Source organism: Hyperolius riggenbachi, chromosome 5 (assembly GCF_040937935.1).
Source record: "Hyperolius riggenbachi isolate aHypRig1 chromosome 5, aHypRig1.pri, whole genome shotgun sequence".
In the NCBI taxonomy this organism is placed as follows: domain Eukaryota; kingdom Metazoa; phylum Chordata; class Amphibia; order Anura; family Hyperoliidae; genus Hyperolius; species Hyperolius riggenbachi.
The window spans coordinates 208,796,976-208,811,113 of NC_090650.1; the positions used below are offsets into that span (position 1 = coordinate 208,796,976).

The 14,138-nt window shown below is 44.2% G+C and overlaps 1 protein-coding gene across 2 annotated transcripts in view; it reads right to left on the reverse strand.

Annotated features, from left to right (window-relative positions):
• Nucleotides 1-14,138, reverse strand: part of ADAMTS16 (ADAM metallopeptidase with thrombospondin type 1 motif 16) — a 161,162-nt gene that overhangs the window by 100,403 nt on the left and 46,621 nt on the right. The window lies entirely within an intron of this gene.

The window sequence follows — 14,138 nt, forward strand, 5'->3', positions numbered from 1 at the left end:
AGTCTGTGCACTCCACACACCTCTATTATTCTATTGTTTATGTCACAGCAAGAGGGGAAGGGGAATAGAGGAAGTGAGCAGCTACATGTTTGCAGCGATGCTTAAAAACAAGAAGAGAATCGAGAGCCCAATATGGTGCAGTATTGTCAGGTAAAATGAAGAGTTCAATACAATTTTATGTGTATATACTCACAAACACGGGTTACCCATAGGCAACCACTTTAAATGCAGGTGGGGAGCATTAGGACCTGACCCCACTCAGGTTAAGAAGGCGCTCAAACCTACTGCTTGACCCACTGAGTTGTGCTCCCATTTTTGCCTGAGGAAGCGGGGTCACGCCCGCGAAACGCGTTGCATTTGTGGAGTTGAATAAATTATTTGTCAATTCTGTTTTATCGAGACTCGAGTGAGTTTTCTTTTTTGTAAGAGGGAGGTAAGTCCACCCTAACACCCCCCTCTGCTTTTAAACGGTTTTTAAAACGTTTTACTCTACTCTGGCAACTCTGTATACCGAGCTTTTGCTGATGTTTGCAGCGAGACCAGCAACAACTATTTATCACAAATTCTTTTCAGTTCTTAAAGTTTTTCTTTGTTGTTTTTTTTTTTTCAAAAAGACAAAAAGCAACAATAATATTTTGATAAGTTGCAAGGCTTGGAACAGATATGAGCAAGTAAGAAGAAAAAAGAAGAGAAAGATGAAAGAAGGAAAAAAAAGGAGGAGAGGAAAGGAAAAGGTTTGGCTTAGGGAGATTTTTTTTTTTTTTTTAGAAACCCTTGCATACAACCTACACCTGTAAGGGGGTGCTGCCCCATGCCTGTCACAGCTAGTTAGTTGTAATGTTTGATAAATTGCTGTATGCATTAAAGACATCAAATGTAACGTTAGTAACTGCTCTGTGACCACCTCATACCAATGGGCATTCACAGAGTGGCTTCACCAGGACTGCCTAATGCCATTTGGCGTCAAGTCCTGGGGGCAGAGATTAGCAGGGAATGCGCGCACACATGCGCGATCATTCCCTGCCGAGACATGGAGAAGAGTTCTGTGATCAGCCTGCTAGCCGTGAACGGAGCTCGCAGGCTGTTAACAAAATTAAACTTCTTTTTTTATTTGTACAGCGATGCGATCTAGCGCAGTACTGTTCTGGGGACAGCTTTGCCACTTAGGTGTCCCCTCAAGTGGCTCACAATCTGATCCCGCTCATAGACTGATGCCTATGAAAGGTGATCATGGTGATCGGATCTCGGGGGGAGGGAGGAAGTAAAAAAATGCCATTTTTACTTAAAATTAAATAACAGTAAAATTAATTAAAAAAATGCTGCAGTAATCAGATCCCACCAACAGAAAGCTCTGTTGGTGGGCAGTAAAGGAGGCAAGATTAATTTGGGTGGCAAGTTGCATGGCCGAGTAATAAACTGTTAAAGCTGCAGAGTATTTAATTGTAAAAAACTGCCTTGTCACTAGGGGGGTGTAAACCTGTGGTCCTCAAGTGGCTAAATCCATTTGGTACACAGGACATTGATTACCACTTAAGGACCACAGGCTGATGCCCCCCTTAGTGAGCAGGTTATTTTAACAAGGCAGTGCTCTGCAGCTTTAACAGCTCGCTGCAGAGACATACAACTTAGCACACAAATGAATTTGATTTCCTTTTCTTGCCACCAACAGAGCTTTCTATTCTATTCTGTTTTTTTTTTAATTAATTTTATAGTTAATTTAATTTATTAAAATTCTTTATTTTTCTTTAAATTTTCCCTCCAACCCTCCCTCACTCCCTCCGACAACCAATGATAGGAGATCGTCTCTCACAGGCATCAGCCTATGAGAGTGATTGCTCTGTGAGCCATAGATTGCGGCGCTATACAACATAAATAAACCAGCATTTCTACTTAACAACCTGCCAGTGACGATTGCCACTGGCAGGTTGTTTACGGAGCGGAACGTTACTCAAGCAGAGATGTGCGTGTATCTGCGCGCGCAATCCCCTGCAAAACACTCTTCCATGATTTGAACACCAAATGGGGTTAGGCGGTCCTGGGGGGGGCATCTTTCAGCAGCCAATTGGCATTAGCCGGTCGTAAGGTGGTTAAACAACTTTTTTTTTTAATGCTGTATGTTAGGGCACACATTGCGACAAGTACTAGGAGCAATTTCTTTCTTCACACAGCTCTGCCTCTCTGCTGTAAAATTAGGACTAGACTATGTTACTGTACAGGGGGTTTGCTATCAACTCCTTAGTGCATATTAACCTCCCTGGCGGTATGATTATTTCCAGATATTATTGTCCAAAAGCAGTGCAATTTTTTCACAAGCTTTTATACTCTAAAAATCATACCGTTAGTTAGCTTTGTGGCAGCCCTACACATTCCACAGCTGCGATGGATCCAACTCGGGATTACCAATCTGAACTGTGAATTTCCGTCCTGAGCCTGACTCAGGGTTACTGCTAAAGGTGGCCATACACCTATCGATTTGCCATCAGATTCGGCCAAAAGATAGATCCCTCTCTTGTCGAATCTGATCAGAGAGGGATCGTATGGCCACCTTCTGCAAACAGATTGTGAATCGATTTCAGCCTGAAACCGATCACAATCTGTGGAGCTGCCGCTGCTGCCGCCCCCCCCCCCACGTACATTACCTGTTCCGGCTGGTGCTAGTCCCCTGGTCCACCGCTGTCTTCTTCTCCACCTGGTCCCGGCATCTTCTCCGCATCGGCTCCCGGCTGGCATCTTCTCCCATCACGTTCCGCATCACGCATCCGCGTATAACTTTCTGTCACTCCAGTGACAGCGAAAGTTCAAATAGAGCACCCTCTATTTGTACTTCCGCTGTCACTGCAGTGACACAGGAAGTTATGCCGGATGCCGTGATGCGGAAAAGATGCCAGCCGGGAGGTGACAGCGGTGACAGCAGGGACTCGCGCCAGCGGAGCAGGTAATGTATCTCCGCGGTATTGCGTCGGTCGTCGGGCATTCGAACACCGCTATCGACCCGCTCCCGACCCACTCCCGACCCGAGAAAAATCTTCCGCACGGATGGATCGACGGGAGTCGACGGGAAAGATGGATTTCGGACGGAAATCCATCGTTCTGTCAGCGGTGTGCGCAGCAATTTCATGGCCGTTTCGATCACTGTGAACGAAACGGCCGTATTTTGGCGGGAAAATCGTTAGGTGTATGGGCCCCTTAAGAAGGTTAATCACCTTGTTGAAAGAATCTTATGCTAGGTACACACAATGCAATTTTCTGACATACTTACTCTTAGATCAGTTATTTCCAACTTATTCAATCAAATTTCTGATTGCTTTTTGAACAATTTTTCATAGAAGTGAATGGAAAATCGATTGAAATTTTTTTATCAGAAATCAGATTGGACATGCTGGAAATAATGGATCTAATTGTAATGGTGTTAAGGGGTTAAGATTCTAGCAATGTGTGTATATTGTCTTCACTTCTCTGACTGTTTACAAGGATCTTTGTCATTCCCTCTCAGCATGGGCAGCACACAGCAGCCTCGGAAGTAGATGCAACCAGGAGTGTAACGTCACAAGCAGCGAGTCAGTCAAGAGTGGTGTGTATACATCTCCCTGACTGCTAGTTATATTACAGCACATCTAGCTACCTGTTATCTCGTCAGATCAGCCTCCTCAGACTCTCCTGCATGCTGTGACATGGTGAAGTGTATATTTGTGAGTGGTGTGAGGAATGAAGGATAATTTTAAAGCAGGGAGACAGGGAGAGAGAACTGGGTGAATAAATAAAGTGCCCCTAGCACTAGTGGTAATGTGTACCCTAATATACAGTACTAGCCGTCCCGCGGCGTAGCATACGCCGCAAAAGAGGGTAGAGGGCAGGAGGGGGGTATTGGGCACAGTGGCGGGGAGGGGGGTTGGACCCCCCCTCAACTGGGTCCCCCATGTGTGCTCTACCACCAGCTTAAGCTCAGCAGGAACCCCCCCTCACCTGGGTCCCCCATGTGCACTCCCCCTCCAGCTTAAGCTCAGCAGGACCCCCCTCACCTGGGTCCCCCATGTGCACTCCCCATCCAGCTTAAGCTCAGCAGGACCCCCCCCCTCACCTGGGTCCCCCATGTGCACTCCCCCTCCTGTGTAAGCTCAGCAGGACTCCCCCTCCTCACCTGGGTCCCCCATGTGCACTCCCCCTCCAGCTTAAACTCAGCAGGAACCCCCCCCCTCACCTGGGTCCCCATGTGCGCTCCCCCTCCTGCTTAAGCACAGTAGCAGCCGCCACTATTAGTAAGAGGCAGCGGGCGGGGATGACTCACCTCTTCTGTGTTCCATCGTGCGTTGCATTCCACTGTCGTCACTTCCTGCAATGCCGCAGACTGTATTGGTGTAATTTGCCTTTTTAAAACTGAAGGAAATCTGCAATAATTCAGCTATAAGTGAACATTTGTGGTTACCCACAATGCACTGCTACGAAATATGCAAATTACCCCTTTTCCTCCTTGGTAAGCCAAGCAAGCGTCCAGAGCTGCTAGTGTATCAGTACAGGGCAAGGATTGATATGGCTGTATGAGATAGGGCTTGGACCAGTACAACAGAGTAATCAAGCAGCTCAGGGTGACCCAAACCACTCAGAATGTATAGGGGGATAAAAGGGACCAAAAAGACCTCCTACGAAAAAAAGCAAAGCTTGGTGTAATTTGCCTTCATAAAACAGAATGAAATATGCAATAATTCAGCTATAAGTGAACATTTGTGGTTATCCACAATGCACTGCTACTAAATATGCAAATAATTCCTTTTCACCCTTAATAAGCCAAGCAAGCATCCAGAACCACTGGTGTATAGCAAGCCTATAGCTTTAAATTTTACACAGCCATATCAAACCCACATATGACAGCCTGTATCAGACATTTGGTCCTCATCAGTACATAACAGGGATCAATAAGGCTGTATGAGATAGGGCTTGGACCAGTACAACAGAGTAACCAAGCAGCTCAGGGTGACCCAAACTACTAAGAATGTATTGGAGGATAAAAGAGACCAAAAGGCCCTCCTACTAAAAAAAGCAAAGCTTGGTGTACCGTATTTTTCGCCGTATAAGACGCACTTTTTCTCCCCAAAAAATGGGGAGAAAAAGTTCCTGCGTCTTATACGGCAAAGGCAGGGAATCCCCAACTGATGATCGCCCGCCGATGCAAACCGCCGACCCGCCGCAACATTGGGGATTCCCTGCATAGTCCCAGCCGCATGTGTCTCTGCTCTAGCCATCCCCCTTGTCTGTGTCTCTGCTCTCTGCGATGTGTCCCCCTCCTTCTGACCACTGAGTGTCTGCTGTGTCCCGCCCGCTGGTCTGTGTCTCCGCTCCCCTGAATGTTAAACGTTGTGGCAGCCAGCGTCTTACCGAATCCATGCTGCCTGGGATCACGGATGTCCTGGCTTCCCCCTCTAGTGACCCGCGCTTGTGAAGATGGCCGCTCGGTCCCGCCCACTTGTCCGTGTCTCCGCTCCTCTGCCCCGCTGAATGTTGTGGCAGCCAGCGTGTACCGAATCCATGCTGCCTGGGATCGCGGATGTCCTGGCTTCCCCCTCTAGTGACCCGCGCTTGTGAAGATGGCCGCTCGGTCCCGCCCACTTGTCCATGTCTCCGTTCCTCTGCCCCGCTGAATGTTGTGGCAGCCAGCGTGTACCGAATCCATGCTGCCTGGGATCGCGGATGTCCTGGCTTCCCCCTCTAGTGACCCGCGCTTGTGAAGATGGCCGCTCGGTCCCGCCCACTTGTCCGTGTCTCCGTTCCTCTGCCCCGCTGAATGTTGTGGCAGCCAGCGTGTACCGAATCCATGCTGCCTGGGATCGCCGATGTCCTGGCTTCCCCCTCTAGTAACTGCCGCTTGTGAAGATTGCCGCTCGGTCCCGCCCACTTGTCCGTGTCTCCGTTCCTCTGCCCCGCCGAATGTTGTGGCAGCCAGCGTGTACCGAATCCATGCCGGCTGGGATCGCTGATATCCTGATTTCCCCTCTAGTGACCGGCGCTTGTGTTACATCACACAAGCGTGGGTCACTAGAGGGGGAAGCCAGGACATCAGCGATCCCAGGCGGCATGGATTCGGTACATACTGGCTGCCACAACATTCGACTGACACTTCATTTTACATTCAGAGAAACGGAGACACGGACAAGTGGGCGGGACCGAGTGGCCATCTTCACAAGCTCGGTGATCCCAGGCAGCATGGATTCGGTAAGACGCTGGCTGCCACAACGTTCAACATTCAGGGGAGTGGAGACACAGACCAGCGGGTGGGACACCGCAGACACTCAGTGGTCAGAAGGATGGGGAGGGGGACACTTAATGCAGGGGACTGGAGACATAGGCAAGGGGGTGAGACAGAGCAGGCACACGGGTCACAAGGGGGGGGGGCACTTAATGCACCAGAGCAGAGACACAGGCTAGGGGGCTGGGCAGGGCAGACACACACCTAATACAAAGGGAAAGGAGACAAGGTAAGGGGCTGGGCAGAGCGACCAAACAGAGGACAGAACAGGGACACCTGGCAACAGAAGAAGACACCTGGTGATAAACAGGGGACAGGAGGAGACATCTGGGGACACACAAAAGACAAAAGAGAGGACAGAAGAGGACACCAGTTGGGGGAGAACTTTATAAGACGCTCTTGGAATATGGGCACACCAGGTTTAGTATATACTTTTTTCCCCTGATTTTTTCCCCTCTAAACCTAGGTGCGTCTTATATTCCGGAGCGTCTTATACGGCGGCAAATACGGTAATTTTCCTTCTTAAAACAGAAGCAAATCTGCAATAATTCATCTATAAGTGCACATTTGTGGTTACCCACAATGCACTGCTACTGAATATGCAAATTATCTCTCTTTGCCCTTGGTTTGATATGGCACTACTTCTTCTTCTTGCTTGGACCAGCCCCTTCTTCTTGCTTGGACCGGCCCTGGGGGCAGGGCGCTACTTCTTTTTGTTTGAAGGTTGAGGCACTTACTCTATTATATATATAGATTAAAAAAAGTAGTTTTAATTGATAGTGTTCCTTTAACCTAGGTTTAAACGGGGGGAACATTTTAAGCAAAATGCAGAGTCAACAGGCCGTGCAGAAATACACTCAGCATTAGAGGAACTTTGACACTCATTCTACTTAAAAAATAAAAATTAGTGTTCAAAGGCAACAGTGACCTAATACCACTTTCCTTAGGTTCAAAGTCAATCACTGGGCTAAAATACTGGAAATCGATCCCTTGATATCATTTTTAGTTTAATAGAAAGGGTTTAACCTGTTGTCGAGCTATAGCTCTAGATCTGAGCTTCCCCTTTCTCCCTCTTTGCTTCCTTCCATGATGACAGAGTAGGATTAAGTATATTACATTGGATCCACAGATCCTGAACAGTCTTCGATTTCTCCTAATGTGTCCACCTGAGCGTACTGTTTGCCAACATTGTACTGGTGGTTAGTAATATGCTCTTGTGTGATCCATCTGATATTTTGCCCTGTCTGCTGCTACACCTAGGGAGTGATCCAGCCTGCATCTCGCATGGATTACTCCCAGTTCCCGTGCTACAATAATCTGTACTACACTTGCCCACTTGCCTGTTCCAGTTACAAACCACTGATGCTCTTGACTTGGCTTCTCAACATTTCCTCTGTTCAGCTGTCAGCAGTTTGCATTGAGTAAGCACTTGATTACAGTTACAGTATAACGTGTTCTGACAACAATTCATCTGCTTGGGCACCTAGTCCCTCTGACAATTTGACCTTGGTGCCACCAGATAAGAAAGGATTATATCCCTGTCTTATTCCTTTTATACAGTATAAACCCCAAATAGTCTACCAGCTGGTATGGGTAAAAAGGCCAGAGATATTTGATGGCCAAAGTAACTTAACTGTCAGAGCTACCAAGAAACCTTTGGGCATTCTCTAAAAGATCAGGACTCTGGGTCATCAACAAGCCCTGCCAAATCTGCCAGTTAGAGAGGTTATTCCATGACTTCCCCAATATTCACATCTCTGAAGCAGAAAATGGGAATGTTCCATTTCCCTGAAGGCATGGACAGATGTTGTATGTTTAGCAATCAGGGGTACCACAACATCAGGATGTTTCAATAGGTAACCTGCTCTGGTTCAGGCGTCAGTCTGCTTTCCTATGTAGGGGTCAGGAATTCTCAGAATAATGTGAAGTCTTCTCACAGACCAGAGTCAACAATGACCCCTCAGTCAGCTAGCTGGACACATCCAGAGCTCCATATGCAGTAACTGTCGGCACAGCATTGACCTGAGGAAGTAAGCTTTAGACTCACGAAATGTGTTATCTTTATCGTGCAATAAATTAGTCTTATTTATTCAAGTCTTGACGTCTTAGTTAAGCAGTGGCTGGATAGTGAAATGGTTAAGGGCTCTGCCTCTGACACAGGAGACCTGGGTTCGAATCTCAGCTCTGCCTTTTCAGTAAGCCTGCACCTATTCAGTAGGAGAGCTTGGGCAAGTCTTCCTAACACTGCTACTGCCTATAGAGAGCGTCCTAGTGGCTGCAGCTCTGGCGCTTTGAGTCCGCCAGGAGAAAAGCGCAATATAAATGTTCTGTGTTAATATTTATTGTGACATTCACACTGCCACTACACTACCCATGTTCCAGCTAGCTGGAGTGCCCACCTAGTAATAGATTAGTCTAATGGCAGATATTCACTCTCCTACTCCATTACTGCCATTAATTCCAAACAGGAAAGGAAGGAAGGCAGCATTAATCATTGCTGCAGCTGGAGTCATTTGATCCTAGTTCTCTTAAGCCTGGACCACAATCTTCCATATAAGTGACCAATGGGCACCAAGACTGGGGCAGCAGCAGGCAGTTCCACTTGTAGTCACCAAGGTTTGATTCCTGTCTCTGTCAGCAGCCCTGATTAGATGTCATATTTTAAAAATTTAATTTCTTAGAATGGTATTTTTTAGCAAATGTGTTTGATGGTTTTATTCCATTGCTATTACATAAATGACTATAAAGGGTAGGAGAATGACAACATTTTTGCAACATGTTTTAAGAAGTAGTGAATCTTATTAAAAAAGTTTCTTATTATTTAGGGCCACTATCTCATACTATAGATTTAACTCTCTGCAAACCATAACGTTTTAAATGTATCATTAAAATGACTGAACATAGAGTCACTCCCATAAGATCCTCCTGCAAACAGGAATCAACTTATGCTACTAACTGTGTACATGTCTTCACAATGTATTGGGCTAGTAACAGGGACATGCAAAGGAATACTATTTGCATTAACCAGTGAGTCACTTTACAGCATAATAAATATCTGTGGATAACATCTGCTAATAAAACTCAGCTTGCTTGTTTTAATATGATTGATTCCCAACTGCTGCCTATTAATTTTTGAATCTGAAGAATCCAAACAGATGTGAACAACATAATCTAATATTTGTATTCAGTGTATAAATGGCATTTTACTAGCATTTGTTTCAGCTGTCCATTAATTTGTCCTAAGTTTGCCACGCCTGCCATGCTAAGACAAACACTGCCTTTTGGCATGTGTACAGAGAATCTACTTACATCCAATTTGGCCCCATTTATAATAGATAAAGACTGCTTACACTTTTTAAGTTCAACAGTGCATAGAAATAAGTGTTTATTAAAAATGAATGATACATTTGTTAAAAGAACAAAAAAAGAACATAACCTTTTTGTTCTGTACTGCTAGGACTGAGTAAAGTCCAATCCAGAGAAAAACACTCAGTAGGCCCTTACCATGATTTAGGCGTGTAAAAAGGGTGTTGTGGTAATTTGGGCGCCGGAGATAGCCGCTATTAGAATATTGGTAAAATGACCAATACTCTGCTATTAGGTTCAATGTAATTGCGATAGTAAATTATGAGTAATTTTTTCTCATATTTTACTATTGTCTGATCTGACCCCCTTCTCACTTGAACCCTCCCTCCACCAATGACTAACCCTAAACAACCCCACCAACTGATGTCTGACCTTAACCGACCCCTTAACTGATGCCTAACCCTAATCACCCCCCAACAAATGCCTAACCCTAACCGTCCCCCGCTGCAATCCCCATCAATATTCGTGCCACCTTCTCCACTAAATACCAGCAGTTTATATACTGGGCAGACCAAGAACATGCTATTTTATCGGGGGACAGAGGAGCTAGGAAAGTTTGGTCATTGCCATAGGTGCCCATGTTGTTAGCAGATATAACTGGAAATTTGAACACTGGAGGCATCTGATAAAACACTTATTTAAAGCAAATTGTAACATACTTTGTTTTTTCAGAGCATGGGACATACAGTAGCTAAATATTGTTTACATGTTAATTACATTAGGTCATTATTATTATTATTAATTTATATAGTGCCAACATCTTCCGTGGCACTGTGCAATAGCATACAGGGTATAACAATACAAAGGGCCTGATTCACAAAGCGGTGCAAACACTTTGCACGCCTGTGAAAAGCCCTTTATCACGCCTAAACTTAGTTTAGGCGTGATCTGAAGGAATTCGCGCGAACTCCCGCATGCAAAGTTTTCGCGCGAAGTGCCCATTAAGCCCTATAGGACTTTGCGCGCGCGCGGAAACTTCGCGCGAGTTAGAGCACAAAGCGGTGATAACTTTGCTGGTGCAAAGGTTATCACGCCTAAAGTCTTTTAGGCGTGATAACTGAGTTATCACCGCTTTGTGAATCGAGCCCAAAGTATACAATACAACAGTTGATACAAGACAAGAGGGTATACCAGCTAATGCAGTGAACAAATTAACTACATATTTTACAAGGAGTGAAAGGTATGTACACCCATTTCACAGCATTGTGAGTCAAAAGGGAAGAGAGCCCTGGCAAAAGGCCTTACAGTCTAAATATTTAAGGTATAGAACAGAAGTTAAAGGGAAGCTGTGTATGAGATGGTAGAAATGGTGGTCAATGGGCAGTTTCCTAGGTAGGAGAGTATGCTTTGCCTAAAGAGGTGAGTTTTCAGATTGCGCCTAAAAATAGTAAGTGAGGATGAGTGGTGGATGTGTTGAGGGAGAGTGTTCCAGAGGAGGGGAGAGGATCGAGAGAAGTCTTGTAAGCGGGAGTGGGAAGAGGTGATCAGGGAAGAAGACAGAAAGATATCGTTAGCAGAGCGGAGATTGCATGTAGTATGGTATCTGGAAATAAGTTGATTAAGATAGGAAGGAGCTATGTTGTGGAGAGCTTTGTAGGCTAGAGTAAAGATTTTAAATTGTATCCTTTGTGTAACTGGGAGCCAGTGAAGGGACTGACAGAGGGGCATTGGGCTGGAGAAGCGGGAGGAGAGGTGGATGAGTTGTGCAGCAGAGTTCATGATATGAGAGGTATGAAAATTATATCATTCTGCTGGACCAGATCTAGTGAATATTTTGATATTAAATTGGTGGCAAGGACATCCCCAGAACCCGAGGCATTCAGGTGCTTCGTGCCAGAACATGTGACCCTAATCAAGTTTGACGTCATAGGGATTGTCATAATCTGAGGAATATGAATCTGTGGTTGTTATGTGTGTGCGGGAAGCGTGAGCTGGAATATGAAAATGTTATAATTTTGTGGACACAAACAACCCACCCAGAAGGTTAACCGCACCCTGAGAGCCCACCCAAAAATGTGGGTCATTTAAAAGAACTCGACAGTGACTCCTCCCCAGTCCTCCATGTTAACAAATTAAAGCGAGCATGCTACTGGCGTGAGGACTTAGCCAGTTGCCATCTTGGATATACCTTGATCTGGAACAAAGGAACTTTGACATGATTCCCAAAGCGGACATATTTCTGAAAACCTGAAACTTAAGTATTCATTTATTTTCTTCCCTGTTATTTTATACTGGGTTACTGTTCTCTTTAATTGTTGATTTTAATGATTTTCTGTATATATTAATTATTTATATTGCATTTATAAATAAAAGACTTCTAAAAGTCATTTATTTTTTCGGCTACACCTACTATTCAGCCACACAGAACGTATCCTAGCTTTTCAAAGAGTCTACTACTGTTCATAGCTAGATAAAATAGAGTGTGTTTTAACCGTTTTATCCACATGTCTTAGAATCAGTTAGAGTAGGCCCTCTGCCCTTCTGCAGAGGTGGTGGCAGTTTTATACCCTGAAATAGTGTGTAATTTGTGTTACTGTAACCCGTAAGCTCCCTTCTAGCCTTTCTGCTGCCAGAATTGCAACGGTTTCAGCTCATCGATTGCGTTCACGAGATTGGATGGTGTGTGTGCTGTAACCGATTGGAAGGCATTGTGCGGTCCGGCCACTAGGGGGTGTGTTATTTATAAATGCAATGTAAATTATTAATATGTATAGAAATCATTAAAATGAACAATTAAAAAGAACAGTAAGCTAGTATAAAAATAAAAGGAAGGAAAGAAATAAACAAATACTTAAAGCGGAATATAACCCTGCATTTCAACTTTGCTCTAAAACATTATTTACAGCATATTATATGCAACCAGCATTTTTTTTTTACTAGACCAGCATTGGAAGGGTTAAACACAGAGGTTTAAAGTTCCGTGGAGAGATATGCAGAAGTTCATATAGATACATTTAACTAAATAGAATGTAACAAGTGATAAATGTTACACACTCTTTGGCTGTCCTCCAGCTCCTTCTCAGTCAGAGAGAGTGAGTCACATTCAACACTTAGATACATTTATGTAAACAAAATGTATCTATGTAAGCTTCGGATGCAGTTCTCTCCAGGAACTTTAAAGCTCTGTGTAACCCTTCCAATGCTGGTCTAGTAAAAAAAAATGCTGGTTGCATATAATATACTGTAAATAATATTTTAGAGCAAAGTTGAAATGCAGGGTTATATTCCGCTGTAGGTTCAGGTGAAAATGTCCGTTTGGGAAAGCACGTTAAAGGATAAATGAAGTGATGTGTGACATGATGAGATAGACATAGGTTTGTACAGTGCCAAGCACACTAATAACTATGCTGTGTACCTTTTTTCTTTCTCTGCCTGAAAGAGTTAAATATCAGGTATGTAAGTGGCTGACTCAGTCCTGACTCAGACAGGAAGTGACTACAGTGTGACCCTCACTGATAAGAAATTCCAACTATAAAATACTTCCCTTGCAGAAAATGGCTTATGAGAGCAGGAAAGAGACAAAAAGGATCAATAGTTCATAGATTTTAGCTCTGGCATATTTCAATGAATGTGCCATTGAGCAAAATCAATAAAACAGTTAAAACTTAAAAAGTAGATTTAAACATTAAATAAAACTGTGGAATATCTTAAAACGTCATTTTTAGGAGAAGGAAGATAGATACAATTGTTTATTTCATTAGTTTATCTTCGCTTCGGGTGTCCTTTAGGTTCCTTTGTTCCAGAGCAAAGTTTAGAAAAAATGGCCGCTAGCTCAGTCCTCAGGCTAACAGCATGCTCTCATGTCGATGTTTTAGGATGGAGGACTGGGGAGGAGTCCCTGTCGAGTTATTTTGAATGACCCACATTTTTGGGTGGGGTCTCAGGATCAGCCCAGGGTCATTAGGTAGTAAGTAGACAAATTATAATCATACAATTATTAGAAAATGTACATAGGTAAAGAATTATATAAAATACAATATAATTTTTTTTTATATAATATATAATTGCTTTGGGTAACAGTTCGCCGACCATCTCTGAACAGAGATGCTGGCGAAGCTTATGTCAAGCAGTATAAACTGTTCTATGTAGAGGGGAGGAATAGATGGCCAGTCAGATGCAGGAAGGATGACTTCTGAAAAAGCAATGACTGGGCCGATGCTTGCTGTCACTGTCCTAAAGCAATCATAAACAAGCACGGATACAGGGATGCTTGGGTGCCATGGATCTATTCTTGGGCACCCAGGAATAGATCCGTGGAACATGCTATGGATCTATTAGGCTAACGACATGCCTGGTTCTCAAACATAATTTGTATAAATACAAACAATAATTTGTTCTTTGTGGTTTAAAATCAATTCTTGTTCAAGCAGAGGGAGGGCATTTCCTTATTGAACGCCACAGCAAGTATGAAACCAAAAGACACAGGTACAAGATGTGTCACCAACAGAGTAGTAAAGAGATATAAGATACAATTATGTGGAACTTTTTTACCATCTATCAGAACTAACATGCATCTCACATACGTACAAGTGGA